This window comes from Peromyscus eremicus, chromosome 3 (assembly GCF_949786415.1).
Source record: "Peromyscus eremicus chromosome 3, PerEre_H2_v1, whole genome shotgun sequence".
Classification (NCBI taxonomy): Eukaryota; Metazoa; Chordata; class Mammalia; order Rodentia; family Cricetidae; genus Peromyscus; species Peromyscus eremicus.
In genome coordinates, this window is record NC_081418.1 from 44,383,977 (window position 1) to 44,402,411 (window position 18,435).

The window sequence follows — 18,435 nt, forward strand, 5'->3', positions numbered from 1 at the left end:
ATAATGTATTTGGGGTACACTTCTGTCACTTGACCCAGAGGACTAGGCATCATTAGAAACACTAGGTATTTTTACTTTCTATATTAAAACATTGTCCCAACCAAGGCACTGGGGACCAATTATTGGAAACACAAGCAGCAAACTGAGTAGGGGAAAGGCTCCATTGTACATAATTTAAAAATGTGCTTTATTTCAATCATGAATGTTTCCTACAGAACAACTCTTAGCAGTGCAGCATGGTGGTCAGGAAGGACCTTAAGGTCAGACACCAAACCACAGCTCCCTAAGAACAGAACAAATTACTTAACCTCAACAAGTGCATCACATCTATAAAACAGGAACAGTAATGACAATTACCCAGTAAGATGCCTTGGAGAAAAAATAAGGTAGTCCATGGGAAATACTCTGTAAGGTACCCAAGACAAAGTCAGCCCCCAACGAAAATACTGTGAAGGACAGTCTTTTCTAGTAGAGCAGGTACCACCAAGTCAAGGCACTTATACTCCTCTGCCACACCATAAGGTGACTAAGTACAACGAGGCCTGGGAAGTGCTAGGAATGTGGATAGCTATGTCACTGACTCTCCCGGGGGTGGGTGGGGGGGACTTACTGTGGTCACCTATGCCTGTAATGACAGGAGGACCTTGAGTTCAAAGCCTGCACGGGCTACAAGGTGAGATCTTGCCTCAAAACTAACTCTCTCTTCTCCCTTCTAATAACGTTTTAGCTCATCACCAACAAAATGCAATTAACTCAATAATCAGCCAAAATGCTTTAATGTGAGAACTCCTCCTGATGTTAATTTTTACTGTGCATTCTAAATCTCTAAGAAATGCTGTCTATCATGATTCCACAGTTGGCTCATGAACCCTTTTATTTTGAAGCCTCTTTATAAGCAAAATCCCATGGAATGGGCTATAAGAAATGCTAGGTTAAGAAAAATTCACCAATACTTTAAAAATGCAGCTCTTCTTTTCTTAAAGCAATATTTTCTCATGAGTTTAGAAGTAACATCCAAATGTTAAGGAAGAGAAGCTGGCAATGCTGAAAAATGATTCCAAAGTGGATGCCTCAGATACCACTTTTTATCAAGTACATTAGAAAGCAGGGCATTACAATGAATTTTGAATATTTTAATTTTATGAGTATGTGGTGCATGTATGTCTATGAACCACATTCATGTCTGGATCCACAGAGGCTAGAAGCAGGAGTTGGAAACCCTGGAACAGAAGTTCTAACAGTTGTGAGCAGCCATGAAGGATGCTGTGAATAAAACCTAGATCCTGTGGAAGAGCAGACAGTCCTCTTAATCATCGAGTTAGAGTTCCAACCCTTAATTGAATCTTTAAATAGAAGATAAAAATAGTTTTTGCTTTGTTTCGTGTTGTGTTTTCAAGACCGGGTTTCTGTGTAGCCCTGGCTGTCCTGTACACCAGGCTGGACTTGAACTCAAGAGATCTGCCTGCCTCTGCCTCCCAACCTCCCAAGTGCTAAAATTAAAGGCATGCACCACCATCACCCAGCTAGTTTTGTTTTAGTTTTTCTTTAATTTTCATTTTAAAAGTATTTAAGTGTGTGTGTGTGTGTGTGTGTGTGTGTGTGTGTGTGTGTGTGTCGGGGGTTGGGGGGGATGTATGCCTGTGTATGTGCAAGTGCCAAGGGCATTGAATCCCTTGAAACTGCAGTGTTTGTGATAACCAACCCAGGCGCTGGGGTCTGATCTGAACTCTTGTTCTCATGATTGAGGAACAAGTGCTCTTCATCTCTGAGCCATTTATTTAGCTGAGATCAAATCCTGTTAAGGCAGCTTGCTGCTTTACCTAACCTGTTCCTCTAGACCTGTCTGCTAAGTTGTCAAATGGCCACCATTCTTTCCTCTTTTCTGATCCCATGCCCCTTGGCTTCCAGCAGGAATAGTTGCAATCCATGTCCCAGAGCTTCTATCTGGGTTAAACTAATGACTCAAGTGGCCATGGCAGTATGCTAGTTCAAACCAGAGCCTTGAAACTCTGCCATGATGGAATAAACACTATCCAGTAGAGGACATCCCAGCCACATCAGACTTCAGTTCACTCAGCAGTAGAGAGCCCCACGAGCGCAGAACTGCCAGCTGACACCAGCCCAAGGGGAGGAGGGCTGGAGATTCAAAGGTGAAGAAATGGTGGTTGTTTCAGACCAGAGTTTGGGGTATTGGTCATACAAAAAAGTTACCAATTCATGCCCTTTCTCCGTGTTCTCATGAAGAACAAACACACCACACTGAACCAACAGCATGGTTCCATGTACCCTAAGGGTTACCCTGTCAGGGTCTGAGTATGAAACATTCTCCACAGGCTCATGCTTTGGAAGTTTGTTCCTTAGCTAGTGGCACTATTTGGGGAAGCTGGGGAACCATTAGGTGGGGACCTAGCTGGTAGAAGGAGGTCACTAAGGGCCAGGTTTGAAGCTTACACCTGGGTCACACTACTTCCTGGTCAGTCAAGGTGTGGACAGCTTTGACGTCATGCTCTCACCACTATGGATTGAGAGGATCCACTATACTTTCCTTACTATGATGGGCTGAAAGTCCATACAACTGTGAGCCAAGATAAACCTTTCTTACCGTAAGTTGATATGTTAGATATTGGCCACAAAAGGAACAAAAGGACACAAGGAACAAATACATACATCATCCTATTCCATATTATATAAGAGTACTGAACAAAACACATGACACATAATATTGAAACAATGTCACACTGACACCATTAAATCTGAACTACACTTCAATTTTTACTCTTATTCAAAACACAATAAGACAGGGACAGGTCTAATGTAATCAAAATAATGTGATGCTGCCAAGGATTGCATCTACCCAGCCCCTCCCCTACAATCTCTCAAAAGAGGCTAACACTGTTAAATCCCAGTAACGAGCAAAGTTAAGAGCCCAGGAGACAAACCACAGCTCCTTGAAGCAAGCGTGATGTTTGATTTTCCATGAAATACAAAGTCTGGATACTGGAAACCCAGGACTGATGTACGAGTATAAGTGTACAATCAGCTGACTAGGTTTTTCTCCTCTACTTCTAGCCTCACTAACTTCCTTTGACGTTTAGTTTTTTGCAGGGCTGGAAGATGGCTACTGCACTCGGTTGTTCTGCCCATGTTGTCAGGAGAAAGAAGGGAGGGTGAAGGGAAGGGAGAGGCCTTTTTCAAAAATCCCCACTTACACGGTTTTGGCCAGAACTGTAAACCATTTACAAGCCTGGCTAAAAAGGCTGAGGAATTGAGGACTTTTTTGTTCTTGGCTTCTAGAGTAAAGAGAAGAGGAACCTGCAATGGGTCTCTCTGAGCCGACTCATCAAACCTGCCAGAGAGCCTGGGTGACTACAAAGCAGAGGTTCATCTTAGATGTGACCACTCCAATGCTTCTCTCCAATCTCTCTAAGATACAGGTGTGGCGGTGGCAGGAACATGGACCGTGTTTACCCACCTGATATCCAGGAAGAAAAAGGGAACCAACTGTGGCAGTGATGCACCCAAGTTTCTCTGGGCTGGCTGTCATGCAAGTGTCAGTGTGTGATACACTCCACTTGGCAATTTCAGATGCTTCACTTTAAAAGTGCACATTAACATGCACACACAGACACACGCTGCTTTGAGACTTGAAAAACACGTTTTCGATTTTTAAATGAGAAAGATTAAAAGGAAACATGGGCACACTCAGCCTCCTTGCAGTGCTTTCTCAAGTCTGGTTCCACTCTTCTGTAAGCACTGTGAGCCTACCCATGACACACAAGAAATGAACACACCCAAAAGGTCAGAGCAAAAACTGCTTCCTTAGCTCTCAGTGTTTTCATTTACAAAGTGTTTCATAGGGATAGAGGAGAACGGTATGTAATGAACCATGGCCAAGGTACAGCTGATTCTAGTGGCCAGGGACTACTTTCCAAAGAACAGCTCTGCTCCTTACTGTTTGCTCAGAGCAAAGGATGAAAGGAAGCAGTTTAGGGTGTATACACACTGGGCTAAAGGTATGTATGGCCCCCCTCTTTTTATACTGATCGTCCACTAACCTTAACCACAAGTTTCTACTGACCTACAACTCTTTAGATACAAGGATCAGTTGAATGAGCAGGCAATTCCAACAAAGGTCTGGGTGCCCAAACAGTAGGAACAAGTTAAAGCATACCTGCTGTTGAGAAGCTGGGTTCACAAACTCCCCCAGGAACCACATTGTAAGACCTCACCAGTTAGATGCTGGTGCAAATCCGCCAACGTGAAATCAGCACTTAGGAACCCAACTTCAAGCTATGTTAAGCACAGCTCAGACACTAGGCCCTGGCCACTGACTGCATTGGTGACTCTTTTCAACACTGGGACAGGACTTGATGGAGTAACTCAGGAGAAAGAAGATATGTTTTAATTCAGAGTCTCAGAGACATGGCAACGGAGGTTCCATCTGCAGTGGCTACAGCGTGCAGTGGCTTGTTCCACCTCAGGGTGATCAGGAAGTAGAGATCTCAGGTGGGAATGAGGATGGTTACAATCCTCTTGACCCAATCTTACAACACCGTATCTGCCAGGTATGTCCCATGTCTGCAACCTACCAGAAGAGTACCACCAGCTGGGGACCAAGTATTCAAACAACTGAACTGGTGAGGGACCATTCATAATCAAACCATAGCACACTTGATGGAAGCAGGCATTCACAGCAGATTTCATGATTTACCTTTTCATAGAATTATACAGAACCAAGGGACTGACTTGGCAGAACAACCACATCTTTACCACAGAAATTCTGAGAGCTATACAGTCCTTAAAAACTCATGAATGGTCCAGTTTACCTAGAGGTTTTACCCTTTCCCCCAAGACACCCATTAGACAGAAGCTGGCTTCTTAAAGAACCTCTTTATGGGCCTCTGAAATTCTCAGCTTTGATTCCACGGTCTCCTATAATCTCTATTTCCTCCCTCCCCTTGCACTACTGCTCAGGACGCAGCTATCCATGGGACACGGGAAATAGATACCTCAACAGTGTGCCCAAGCGCCACCATGGGTTCAAATGCATGGTCTATCAGATCCAGTCCTCTGTTTCTAAAAGGTACCCTGGAATGGGCGAGGCTGTGTAAATAGTCTCATTAAATAATAAGTCCTATTAAAATGAAGTGATCCTATCGGGAGCACTAGACAGCCCAGTTGTTGGCACAGTCTGGTTTTCCTTGTGAGCGGCAGAGGATCTCACCACCATTCCTCCAATGCTTAGATCCTTAGGTGATACAAAGAGCCTGAACTGCCACTAAACGATCACTGTAACTGTGTGCCAACCTGGAAAGGGAGGCAGACTGACTTCTGTCTTGTGTATGCGTGAAGCCCAGAAGGCTCAGCAGTAACTAATGACTAATTTAGTGTGTTCTATTGGGTCAAAATCTTATTATACACTATAGTAAAAAAAAAAACCTCCCAGTGTCTTATATCCCAGGATCTCTCCTTCCTCCTTCAAAAACCAGGATTTCAGCTGGAAATGGGATCATCCAAACCAAACTTCCAAGCCTTCCTGCACCAGTACAACCATCACGTGGCTTGCAGCCAAGCTGCTTTTACAGGGAACTGGCCACAGCTAGCTAAGACCTGCACAGACCTTTCCCTTCTCCCAACCCCTCCTTCAGTTTGCAAGGCAGAGTCCAGGGCTAGTGCCTCCGAAGCCACCCTGGCCGACAACCAACCTTGTGAGGGCAGTGTGTTAGCACACAGGGACGGACACACAGGTACAGAGCTCTCTGGACACTGAGGCTACAACGTCAGCCTGTGGATGCCTCAAATCTAGAATTTTATTAAAATTAATGAAAAATATACTTTTTTCTGATTGAAACCATTCTATTTTTATGAAGTACGAAGTCAAACTAATCCAGGTCAGACTCTCTTTAAGCCCCAAGCTGTTTGTTTTTCATACACCCGTGGATAGCTTCAATACCACATGTGATGACACTCCTGGAGTACCTTCCTCCTGGCAGCAACATCGCTTCTACTACTCATCCCACTTCCTTCTGCCTCTCTCCCTTCCCAGCAAAGAGCTGAGAGAATTAAAAAAGAAAAGCATAGCTATGTTTAAATCTAGCATTCAATCTTACCAGCTTTAAAAGCCACATTTCATAAAAGTCTCACTGTCTCTGGGGTACCTTGGCAAAATTAATACACTGCTTGTGTAATTACTCTCTGAGTCCATCTTCACTGTTATTCACAGAAGAAACTGAAACATCCAGGCCCTTTCTAGTATTTCTAACTTTATTCCAGGAGCTTTAGAAACTTTGCTAAGTAGCTGGGTGGTGGTGGTGCATGTCTTTAATCTCAGCACTTGGAAGGCAGAGGCAGGAGGATCTCAGTGAGTTTGAGGCCAGCCTGGTCTACAAAAACGATTTCTAGGATAGTCAAGACTGTTATACAGGGAAACCCTGTCTCGAAAAACCAAAAAAGAAGGAAGGAAGGAAGGAAGGAAGGAAGGAAGGAAGGAAGGAAGAAGGAAGAAAGGAAGGAAGGAAGGAAGGAAGGAAAGAAAAAAGAAAGAAAGAAAGAAAGAAAGAAAGAAAGAAAAGAAAGAAAAAAACCTTGCTAAGTATAGTCTAATGGGTTTTTTTTGTTGTTACTATTGCTATTTTTTCCTTGACTTCATTTTCTAATTAAAACAGTAATCCTAGATTCACTGACAGCCTTGGCACCACACAAGTATAACATCAGCTAAATTACATCATGCCTCAGTTTCTTCATCTGGGCAAACACACAACTGTGCCAAAAAGATTCAACTGTCACTGTGCTGACTAGTCTTATGTCAACCGGAAACAAGATAGAGAGAGGGAGCCTCAACTGAGAAACTGCTTCAATAGATCCAGCTGTAAGGTATTTTTTTAATTGGTGCTTGATGGGGGAGGGCTCAGCCCACTATGGGTAGTTCTATCCCTGGGCTGGTGGCCACAGGGAGCAACCCAGTAAACAGCACCCTTCCATGGCCTCTGAATCAGCTCCTGCCTCCAAGTTCCTGCCCTGGCTTTCTTTGATAATGAACAGTACTGTGGAAGTGTAAGCCAAATAAGCCTTTTCTCCCCAACTTGCTTTTTGGTCATGGTGTTTCACTGCAGCAATAGAAACCCCAACTAAGACAGCCACCTACCTTCTTTTGACTAGTTCTATATGCACTGAAAGCCAGACATGATGCCCGGAATTTGGAGTACTATGGTGATGTGGCCCCACTTTCACAGTTTATGGCAAAATGTGGGAGAGAGACATAAATTTTAAAAATCCAGTAAATAAATGTATAATTAGTGAAGCACTGTTGGGCTATAGGATCACTAAAGGGAGGTCTCTATTGCTAGGAAGCAGTTTGTCAAATGAGTCTCCAAAGCCCTTTATTTCTCTAGTATGTAACTAACCTTCATATTCAACTCCTGGCTTAGCTATAATTTTATTTCGTTTAATTTCCAGTACAACATTCAGAAAGTACCTCTGATTTCTCTCCTCTTGTAAAAGTTTGTTCTGACCTCTTTAGGGTAAGAGAGAGCTACTTGTCTTGTGAAATGAGGTCTAAGAGGAAAGAAACCAGAAGCCACAACACAGTTTTGAATAGTACTAGAGTAGTGTGTGAAACATACATGCACATGCACGTGCACACACTGGCATGTTAGTAGACTAAGATTCTGAAACCAACAGCTGTGGCCCTTGGAGGATAAAGTTTTCCTGCTAACTTAGTAGCCATCTATAACAAGGTCTTAGCATGAGTCCATGCAACTTTCATAAGAAAAAAATCACAGTGTATTCACTGTCAAAAAGCACTACTCTGGAATTCTTATCATGCCAGAAAGTTGCATAGATAGCATAGAGTGGGCCAGTAAAAGATAGCTCTGGGTAAAGACACCTGCCACCAAGCCTGACAATCTGAGTTCAATCCCTAGGCCCCACATTAGAAAGGGAGAGAACCAACTCCTGAAAGTTATCCTACGATCTGTGCTGTGTGCACCCCAATGTGATGCACACAAATAAAACATAATTTAAAAATTAAAAAATTCTTAGATATACTGAGAAAGTGGTTCCATTTTCCACTTATTCTGAATACAGAACGGTAATGTTTCTCAACATTATTCTATTCTGTATTGATGCCAGTAAAAGGACTTCATACTTTCTGTTTGTTGCTCTCCTTGTGACAAACAGTATCACTCGTTTCCATTCACCTTTCAGACTTGGGAATCACACACCTGAGACCTTTCTGCTCTTGCTATGGTTAGTGTCTCACTGTTTCTCTGCAAGGGTGAGACAAAGCAATTTCACAGTTATCAGAAGGGTTATCAAGAGAATTTACCACTATGTATTGCAAGACCTGGAGAGTAACTCTTAAATTACTGTGTTGCCAGCATGGGCACCTCTCATTCTCTCAGGGCTCTGTGATGCAGCAGTCACTCTTGAGGTCACAGGTCTGCCTTGGGAAGCGCTCAACGAGGCGATTCTGTGTGCACACTTAAAAACACACACCGGATAGCTTCATAAAGAGCCTGTCATATCAGGACTGCCAGCACATCTCAGCCTCAACACCATGATACCCTAGCTGGTCTCAATCTAACAAAGGGACTCTCCTGTGTTTGCTCAGCACAAGTGCTGGTGCAAGCCTTTGAAAATGGAACCAACCTGAAACTGGGGTGAAAAAGCCTTAGATGATAACTCTTAGTGGAAGGTATGTCCAACTTGCAGCTGAGAGTAAGTACAAATGTAGCCTAAAACAAAATCATGAACTTAAGACTTTATGAGCACTATTGCAGATCAGCTAATATCTGCCAGAATAAGGGAGGTACAGAGAAGGTTGAGAGCACCCCAAAAGGCCAGTGGGTTGAGAGGTGCAAACAACTAGCTGATTATAGTCACAAACATAACTGGCTTTCAATTATATAGTCCAGCTAGTCTTCAAGAGTGCCATTTATGCAAATGCCCTAGGAATAGCAAGCTTTGTCACCCAACCCAGCACTCCTTGGCTTTGCACTATCCCTTTGGACAACTGAAAATATGATGGCACTGACCACAGAAAAACACAAGACAACCAAACTCTAAGGATCTTAACTAAGAGTGGAAGAATTCTGAGCTCCTTTGCCTGGAATCTAGGCTGAGAAGCTGTGAGGGAATTCACTGGGCACTCTTTAGGACAAGTAGCTTTCTAGAAGACACAGCAAAGAGACGGGAAAAAGAAGAAGGCCCTCAAAGCCAAAGGGAAGCATGGAAGGTGAAGGGGATCTCTGTGCTAGGGATGAAAGAGTGCTGAGGAGTGGAGAGGCCCAGGCAAAGCTTGCCGTTCCCACTTCTGCCCAGAATATGACTTGCCACTACATGGCTCTATCAGGTGGTTTTAACAACATGAGACAGGTGTTCTAGAGAAGCCTGTTTAACAGTTCATTCTGAACTGTTTTAGCTACATAAGTGGTTCTCAACCTTCCCAATGGTGTGACCCTTTAATACAGTTCCTCATGTTGTGGTGATTCCTCAAACCATAAAACTATTTTGTTGCTATAAGTTGGTTACTGACATGAATAGTAATGTAAATATCTGATATGCAGGATATCTGGCATGTGACTCCCAAAGGGGTCTTGACCCATAGGTTGAGAACTGCTGATCTACATCACTAGCTCATTCTGATACAGAAATTCTATGTAAGGAGAATTTATCTGAAGACTGAGTAAATCTTCTGTCCTTTCACAAATGTGACAGAGCTCAGGGCTTTGCTCCTTGGCACCAGCTGGGTAGTACCTTGAAAGTGAATGAAATCTCACTGGCTTAGAATTAACACCCTTCCAACTGCATAGCAAATAAGCAGGTCTCGTAAAGGTCAAGTGGCACATACCCAAACTCTGCATTTCCTTCTAAGGGAGTAAGATGGAAGGAAAAAACATGAACTGACCTCAGTGGAGTGATAAGCTGTAGGCTTAAGGATGAAGATGCAGCAAAGCATGCTGGAACTTCAGTAGACAATTTCATCACATGCTAGAAAGTCACCTTCAAAGGTGACACAATTACTTGATGAGTAAAACAGATTTACTCATTAGGAACCATATTGCTTACCCTTTCAATGTGCACATTTAACATCCATATTCAATAAAGTCTTAGGACCTTTATTTAACACCATTATTTAATAAAGTCTCCGAACTGTGCTGGCATTAGTACACAATTATCATCCTTTGCAAACCTACTTTTGTCACTGGCATTGTGTGCATTAAAAGGTTGAACTCAGAGAAAAACTATAAAATCCAACCACAGCAAAATAAAAAAGGATTTTTTATTGTTTTCTAAACAGAAATTTTACTTAACTGAAAAGGCCATTTAAAGAAAATGGATCAGTGGTTAAGAGCACTGACTGTTCTTCCAGAGGTCCCTAGTTCAATTCCCAGTACTCACACAGTGTCTCAAAACCAACTGTAATTCCAGTCTCCAGGATCTATGTCCTCCTCTGGCCCCTGAGGTACACAGATATCTATGTAAGCAAAGCACTTTATATACATTAAAACAAAGAAAGTCTTGATTGGCTAGAATGTGGCTCAGTAGTAGGTTTTATGTATAGCAAAACAAGAGCACATACACGTACCCACCCCAACATACACATTTCTTTCTGTTTGACTCATAATTCAAATTCTCTCCTTTTTAACACAGATATATTGCCAGTGATTATATGTGCAAATGGGCTCCTTGGTTATTTGCTGGGGAGAGTATAAATCAGTGCAATTTGTGGAACCGCCTTTCAGTAATGAATGTTGATGCAGAAGTTACAACTCTACAGATATTTGGAACAAACACTGATACACACAAAATTAAACATTAGTCCATCACAGAGCTAATATTGAAAAGGTACAATGACAGAGGTCAGCTAACATAAGATCATTTTCATCCAATAAATAATAAGAGTTATTCAGAGTATTTTGTTTTCCCGGAAGGGGGACAAAAACACAGGAACTGTTTAAATTCCTCCCAGGTTTAGTCTTCAGTGAGAAGATATTTAAGTAAGCACAGTTACAAAGCAGTTCTGATGTTCTCTTCCCAAACCAAACCCTGATGTTCTCACAACGGCATCCAGCCATAAGGCCAATGCAAATTCAAATCAGAGTGAGTTTTAACAGGTAAGCTTAGTTCAACTGATTTTGAAGTTAGGAATAACATTCAAGTTATGAACAACTTCAGTTCTTGGTGTCTCTGAGATTCCTCTGCCACCTGTTAAATAGGTCAATGCTCATTCTTCATTTGCTCAAATATTTATACTCAACTTATGCTGTGTAAATTACACTAGCACTACTGAAAGAGATTCCTCCCCACCCCCACCCCGCCTCCTAGATTTGGTTTCTCTGTGTAACCCAGGCTGTCCTTGAACTTGCTCTGTAGACCAGGCTGGCCTCAAACTCACAGAGATCTGCCTGCCTCTGCGTCCCAAGTGCTAGGATTAAAGGCATGTGCCACCACAACTTGGCTAACAGATTTTTTTAAAAGTAGTCACACTTTTAAATTCTTACAACCTCCTGGAATGTAATACTCAAATGAAAAATCCCAGGAAATGGGACACAGACAACTTATCCTTTACAAATGAACACAAAATGAAATCCACCAGGAACCTGGAGAAGCTTTGGGCTCCCCACCATCCACCTTTTACTTTTTCTTCACAGGACTTCATGGTAAAATCCTGCCAATGAGGAAGCACAGTTCGGAATGCTTTCTTCATTTTTCCCTGCCAAGATTATCCTGGTTAAGCTAATCTGAGGTTACACACTTGCTTGATGTGTCACAAAAATGAACAAAATCAGTTCAGGTCCTAATACTCTGGGCCCAAGGCTAGAAGGTCATATCACTTGTGATTTGTAGTTCCTTCAATTCAGAGCAACAGAGGGTATCCTACTGAGTACCTGGAAAATTCATCCTTTTAATTATGGAGGTCTTATATTTATTTTTAACAGTCACAAAATTAGGTACAGCATCCAAGCAAACAACCCAAGGAAGATGGTCTATCAAGTTTTAATTTCCTTTCATGAATGTGAGTACAAATCTGGATGTTAATAACAACTATGACATGCTTTTTCCTGGTGCTTATCAGTGTGTATTAAATTACACAGGTGAATAGAAAAGTCAGTCTTAATTTAAGGGTTAAAAATCACAGATATGAGATGGAGAAAGATTTCAAAAGTGGCAAAGAGATCACCTATCCATTTCAAAGATGTGTTTATCTTTTTGTATTTCAAAGGAAAGGCCTTTTGAAAGACATGGCATAGAAATATGCATGTGAATGGAGGCACATTGAAAAGTCTTAGCTTTCAGATATAATGGCTCTCCCCCAGAAAGCACTGTGCAGGATCTGGAAGCTCCACGGTGCATTTTACATCCTTCCAAGTACACTAAGAATCCTGCAGTACCGCCTCTGTCCAGCTTCTATTTGATGGCTCATTAGCATTTTCCTAAATGATGACCCCACACTCGACTACTACCTAACAGAGTCACTCTTCAACAGGAGACATGCATTCATTCATTTGGTACTGAATGCACCAGAATGTGTCACATCTCTTTAAAAAAAAAAAAAAAAGAGAGTGGGAAGGATAGGGAAAAGAAGATAATTATGAAGGATACAGGGTGAAAAGGATGGAGAAGGAAAGAGAATTATGGAGGACACAATAAGCAAGTCTGATAGTTTAGAAATATTCATGAAAATCTGTCCTTGAAAATGGAGGGGATTTGGTAGCCAATCTTTTCCATATGACTTCTGAGAAATGTTCTTAGAAAGAGCCCACAAAAGGGTGATAACAAAATGAATCTCGTCAAATGATCTTTCATTCTGGCATGGAGTTATTCTCTCACATCTTCCATGTGGGCTACAACTCTCCTTCCAAGGCCTATCTCATTTACTACATCTTAATTACACCATGCATTCTGCTGACTGTGGATCCAAGATCTTTCAAGCAAGGCTTGTAAGCAAGAATGCATCCATCCACAAAGGACAAAGCATGGTGCACTGTCAGTACCCACAAAGGCAGACACCAGGGACTTAGGGAGGAGCTGAGGTTTACAAAGAATAACTCACAGGCCCCACAGGGAAGAGGTTCTTATGGAAACCTGTGCACTGAACACATCTTTCAGGAAAGAGATTTGAGCTGTACTTTTGAAATAGGGTCTTTATTAAAAAGATAAATATAGAATATAAATGGATCTGGGGTAAGCAATGTGAATTAGGCTCTAAAATGATTTCTTTTCCTAGCATACATTGGTGGAAATCACAGAGCAAAGAAAGTGTGCAATATCAAGGCTGTGCTTGAATCTCAGTTTATTGCTCAGTGCGACCCAAATGTACCCAGACCAAATCCATCAGCAGGGAGATGTAAAATGGTCCCGTGCTAGGCTGATTTTCAACAGGCATTCTCTTTGCCTGGTGAAAGCCCCTTCCAACTAGAGGCCAAGTTATTAAGAAATTGTTTGTCATCTTAGATTGGATTGATCATTTGTTTCTCCGAATTCTTTTTCTCATCATTTACTCATTACACGCCTCCTCCTGATGGAAGGAGACATTTATTAGCTTCTGCATTTATTGCATTGGCAAACAGAAACATTCTGCTGCATTTCCTGGGGGTTCACTCATTTATCTATTGGATAAGAGACTGAAGTTTTCTACAGGGCAGAAAAATTAAAATATCAGTCAGGCTGACAGCGGGAAAATGAGGGTCTCTGCGACAAGACGCTAGCTTAAGCGTGTGGTTCAGTAAGAAGGTGCTATGTTATTTCACCAAGCTACCACTTCACATGTAACCAAAACTGTGCTATTAGCTGGCAAACAAGCACTCCAACACACAGTTTACATGCGACGACACTATAAAGCTCTCAGAAGCAGCGCTAATTGCCACTTTAAATGGAAAACACAGCATGATGCTTTTAGAGATCTATGTTGAGAGAAGGAGATGGAAGGGGGAGAGAAAGAAGGGGAGGGAGAGAGAGACACAGAGAGAACTGTCTGAGCAAATCCGTGTAAACTGAATCTAGACTGACAGAATTGTAAGTCATAAGAAACCTTATGTCACCGAATCCTAATACAGAAATCTCTGCAGCATCCATCCCTGATAAGACATCATCCACATTTGCTCGAACAGTCATGAGGAGACCAGCATACTTCACAGTGCAGCCTGTAGATGGGAGTTCACTTCCTAAACCTGAAGGGACTGGTGTGCCCGAGGCAAGCTATTGAAATCTTCTGAGTCTTGGGGCCTTTGTCTCAGGCATTCACTATACTGAATGAATTAGGGTAGGAGGAGTGTAAAGAAATGCAGAAGCCCAACATAGTCTAAGTGGCCCTGCAGTCACCAAAAGATGCCACTGCCTTTTGATGCTGTGCCTCCCCATCAGCAGGGCAGGTACATGTGTGCACAATTACCTGGGGCAGCACACAAGCATTCTGAGCGGGCATCTGAGCTCAGTTACAGCACAGCGTTCTTCAGCTCTGTCATTTTTCTCTCCATGTCTTTTTCCCTCCTTTCCCATGGCTTCACTTTCCTTCAATCAATTTTAACTGGTCACTTTTCATTCTTGACAAAAAACAAATACAATGGTTCATTGGTGAACTCCGTCGTCAGCCATGCACACAACCCATGGCAGCCGGCCTACTCCAGCCCTGACCTGGTCATCCTAATTCTTTACTAGGATACTAACTTTCTGGGGGTTAGTCTTCAAGTCAACAAAGCATGAGTGGTCTACTATTGTGCCAGGTACTGATAGAACAGAGAAAAATCCATTTCTAATCTTTTACCCCAAAGATGATGGTACAAAAGGAAAGTCCAGCTTCAACCCCATGCTGGGCAATGTGGTGTCAACGTGCAATCCCAGTACTCAGGAGGTTCAAAAGTTCAAGGGTGACCTGGCCCACATAAAAAGACTCGATTCAAAGAACAAGCAAATAACAGCAAAGTCTATTCTTCCTGATATAATAGTGCTTAAGATACTGTTTGTGTCTCAGCAAATCATCTTGGGAATAAGAGTTTAAGTACTAATAACAAATTAGCTCTCTTCAGTAGTATCTTTCCACTAGGTGCTCACACAAACTTTCGTGTATTCACTTTCCTTAAATCTGACCTGAGAGCACTTGTGATGTGTGTGTTGGAGGGTATCAAGTTGTTTTGTGCACTGACAACCCCACAGCAATGCTGCTAAGTTCAAGTAACACCTGAAGCCCTTGGTCCCCAGCCCACAAGTCCTTCGTCTTTATCTGGAAGTCTTCATTCTCATGCGCAAACTCCACAGAGCGACGCAGCAGCGCACATGATGACTGCACTAAAGTCCTCCTGTCACACAGGCAACAGCAGCTCAGCAGGCTGGGAAACCCTAAGAGAACTTCCAAGATTAATTCATGCTCCGTTTTCAATACAGTGCCAACAGAAAGTGAGAGGATATCTGGCCCCTCTGTGAACCAAAATGATCCAGATGCTAAGGTACTACTGGTTTATATTACCTTTTATATGGCTAGTCAGGATAAAAAGCAATATAGGTTCTTTGGTGGTAGTTCATAGGTTAACAATTCCCACAGATTCCATTCTATAACACAGGATGCTAAGATTATTCAATTTACTCCCCACACTTACTTTATCCAAGTAGAAATGTTTCTGTAAACGCCCTTATTTGATAAAGAATTCTTTCAACACTTTACCTTCTGTAAAGCATTGCAGGGAAAGGAACTCAAAAAGATCCATTCTTTCTGACCTGTTCTCAAACAATGCAAAAACTACCTGGAGTGCTAGCTGTGTCACTGGTAATATTTCAGATCCACTGATAAAAGACCAGCTACCAGGCACTACAAGTGTGATCTGTCTATCCACCTATCCACCTAATCCACCCATTCATCCTCCCATCCTCCCACCCACCCACCACCCACCCATCCATCCATCCATCCATCCATCCATCCATCCATCCATCCATCCATCCACCCTCCCACCCTCCCACCCACCCATCCATCCATCCATCCATCCATCCATCCATCCATCCATCCATCCATCCTCCCACCCACCCATCCATCCATCCATCCATCCATCCATCCATCCATCCATCCATCCAATCTATCTGAGATACAGGCCACAGCTGGAATTCACTATACAGCTCAGGACAGGCCTCACTGTTTTGAGTATTAGGCCTACAGATGTGCAGCACCACATCCACTTTCTCTGTTGTACTCTGTATAAACTGCCTCACTTAAACCTCACAATCACACCATCATGCTGGCACTATGGTCCCTAGTCTATGACCCCTAGATGAGGAAATTGAGGGCAGTAAACATTTTTCAATCTATACAAAAGATGAAGTGGGAGGGAAACATGAGGAGGGTGAGAGGCTGATAACCCCCAACCACCGCCAGTATCAAAGAAGAAAAACCTGGTTGGTCGGTAAGTCAATAAATGATTTTTTTTTGTGGGAGGAAAACAATCCTAAAGGTGAAAATGTTTTTTTACTGTCTCCAAATTAAACTTAAATGAACTCCTATGCTAAACAAGGCCCATGATGAAATCCAGCTAAGTAGAGGCACTGCTTGTAGAAGATGTTCTTTCTTTTTCTTAAAACCTGGATTCACATATCACTCACCACAATGAAACTCTTCCTCTGCCAGACTTCTGTTCCTCTCCAAATAAGTCACCAGCTTCAGATCTTGCCTTTAAGGTCTACCTTGAGGGGTGGGGGGTGGGGGGGGCATTTGTCTATAAGATAACTCTTCCAGTGGATGGCTGTAAATTCCTCTGTGGTCTAACTTCTATATTTATATACCTGACTAGACAAGGGCCCAAACATTACATGGTATCATCAGCTGGCTATATAGAAATTCCAAATTATAACTGATGAAAATGCAATTTGTGATTTACGGGCACATAGTCATTACCCAATAAAGAGGTCTGTTATTCTTATTCTTCCTAGACCCAGTTACCTACTTCAACCTTCATCCATTATCTTAAGCCTGAAACAGAACAGTCTTTCTTCCCTTTCTCCACCTATAGCAGACACACTGGCCATTTCAGATCTATGGACACTCTTGGAGGGACATTTGCTGAGAAGAAAAAAAGTAAGAGTTAGTAGCAAAATGTGGGGGTGGGGGCAGGGCATGAGGGGTATGTTTTCATGAGCTGCCCCTGATCGGCTGCGGCTTAGTCAGGGACCACATGAATGAGCCAAGCACGACACTTAGTCAGGGACCACATGAATGAGCCAAGCACGACACACAGCTAGGGGAGACTCCCAGGTCTGGATGATCACCGGCTGCCTCATTTACACTGCTCCATGGCATCAGCTGCTCTCATGTATTCCTCATGCTCTTTGCAGAACATGCTAGATTTGCAAGTACAGTACATAACACTGTATCTTTGCTAATCCCCAGGTTGATGAGCATTCGTGGGAACAGGAATCAAAGAGCCTCCTCACTCCTCTGTGTCTAGTGCAACCCCATTACAATTATAAGTTCTCCTTAAATCTGAACAGTGTAGAAGATCAGAAGGTGAGCCTGGTCTCTGAGGCTTCAAATCCTGGCTCTGCCACTTACTATCTTCATGACCTATACGGTACACAGCATTCCCATGCCTCACTCCATTTGTCTAAGAAATGAGCATACCAGCCCTGGGCAGTTGGAAAGGTTATGTGAAATACCACAGGACTACAGTACTGGCAAATGGTAAGCTCACAATAAATGTTATTCCTTATTTCAAATAGCGAGGAAGGATTATCAATGTTGATTTGAGTTTGAGGAAAGACACAGGGAAAACCATGGGTGCATTTTCACTTGATGAATTAAAAAAAGGGAAAAACAAAACAAAACAAAAACAACACTTCGCTATCATTTAAGCCGACTCATTGGGCTTATTTACTATTCTAGAAAAGAAGAGATTAGAGTCACTCTTGAAATCAGAGTCCCATTTGAACTCCACACAGAAGTGATCCACTAACAAAGTGCAGACCAAAATAAGCACCGTCTGCTGAGCTTGGCACACTAGCTACTGCACTTGAAAAGCAAACCTGGCACTTTCTGCAAAGAATGCATGAGAGCAGCTGATGCCATGGAGCAATGTAAATGAAGCAGCCGGTGATCATTCAGACCTGGGAGGCCTTCCCACCAGATATGTGACCTGCCTGGCTGGCTCCCTAACTAAGCAGCAGCCGATTGGGGCAGCACGTGAACCCGCACCCCCAACATACACACACATACTTATCTAAAACTCTTACTATTTCTTTTCCCATAAGCTACACTCAACATAAAATATGTATGTTGTGGACTGTCTTTGCATTAACCAGTTGCTAACACTATAGAAAGAGAAGTTTGTGCCTTGTTGCTCTATTTCCGGAGCCTAAAACAGAACCTGCTGCATTGATAATTATAAGAAAACAAAAACAAAAAGAAACCCCCAAACCATAAAATGAATGAATGGTCCTGGTTACTAGCTAGCTACT

At 42.5% G+C, this 18,435-nt stretch overlaps 1 protein-coding gene across 3 annotated transcripts in view; it reads right to left on the reverse strand.

Annotated features, from left to right (window-relative positions):
- The window catches only part of Chchd3 (coiled-coil-helix-coiled-coil-helix domain containing 3), a 278,206-nt gene that overhangs the window by 61,560 nt on the left and 198,211 nt on the right, over nucleotides 1–18,435 (reverse strand). The window lies entirely within an intron of this gene.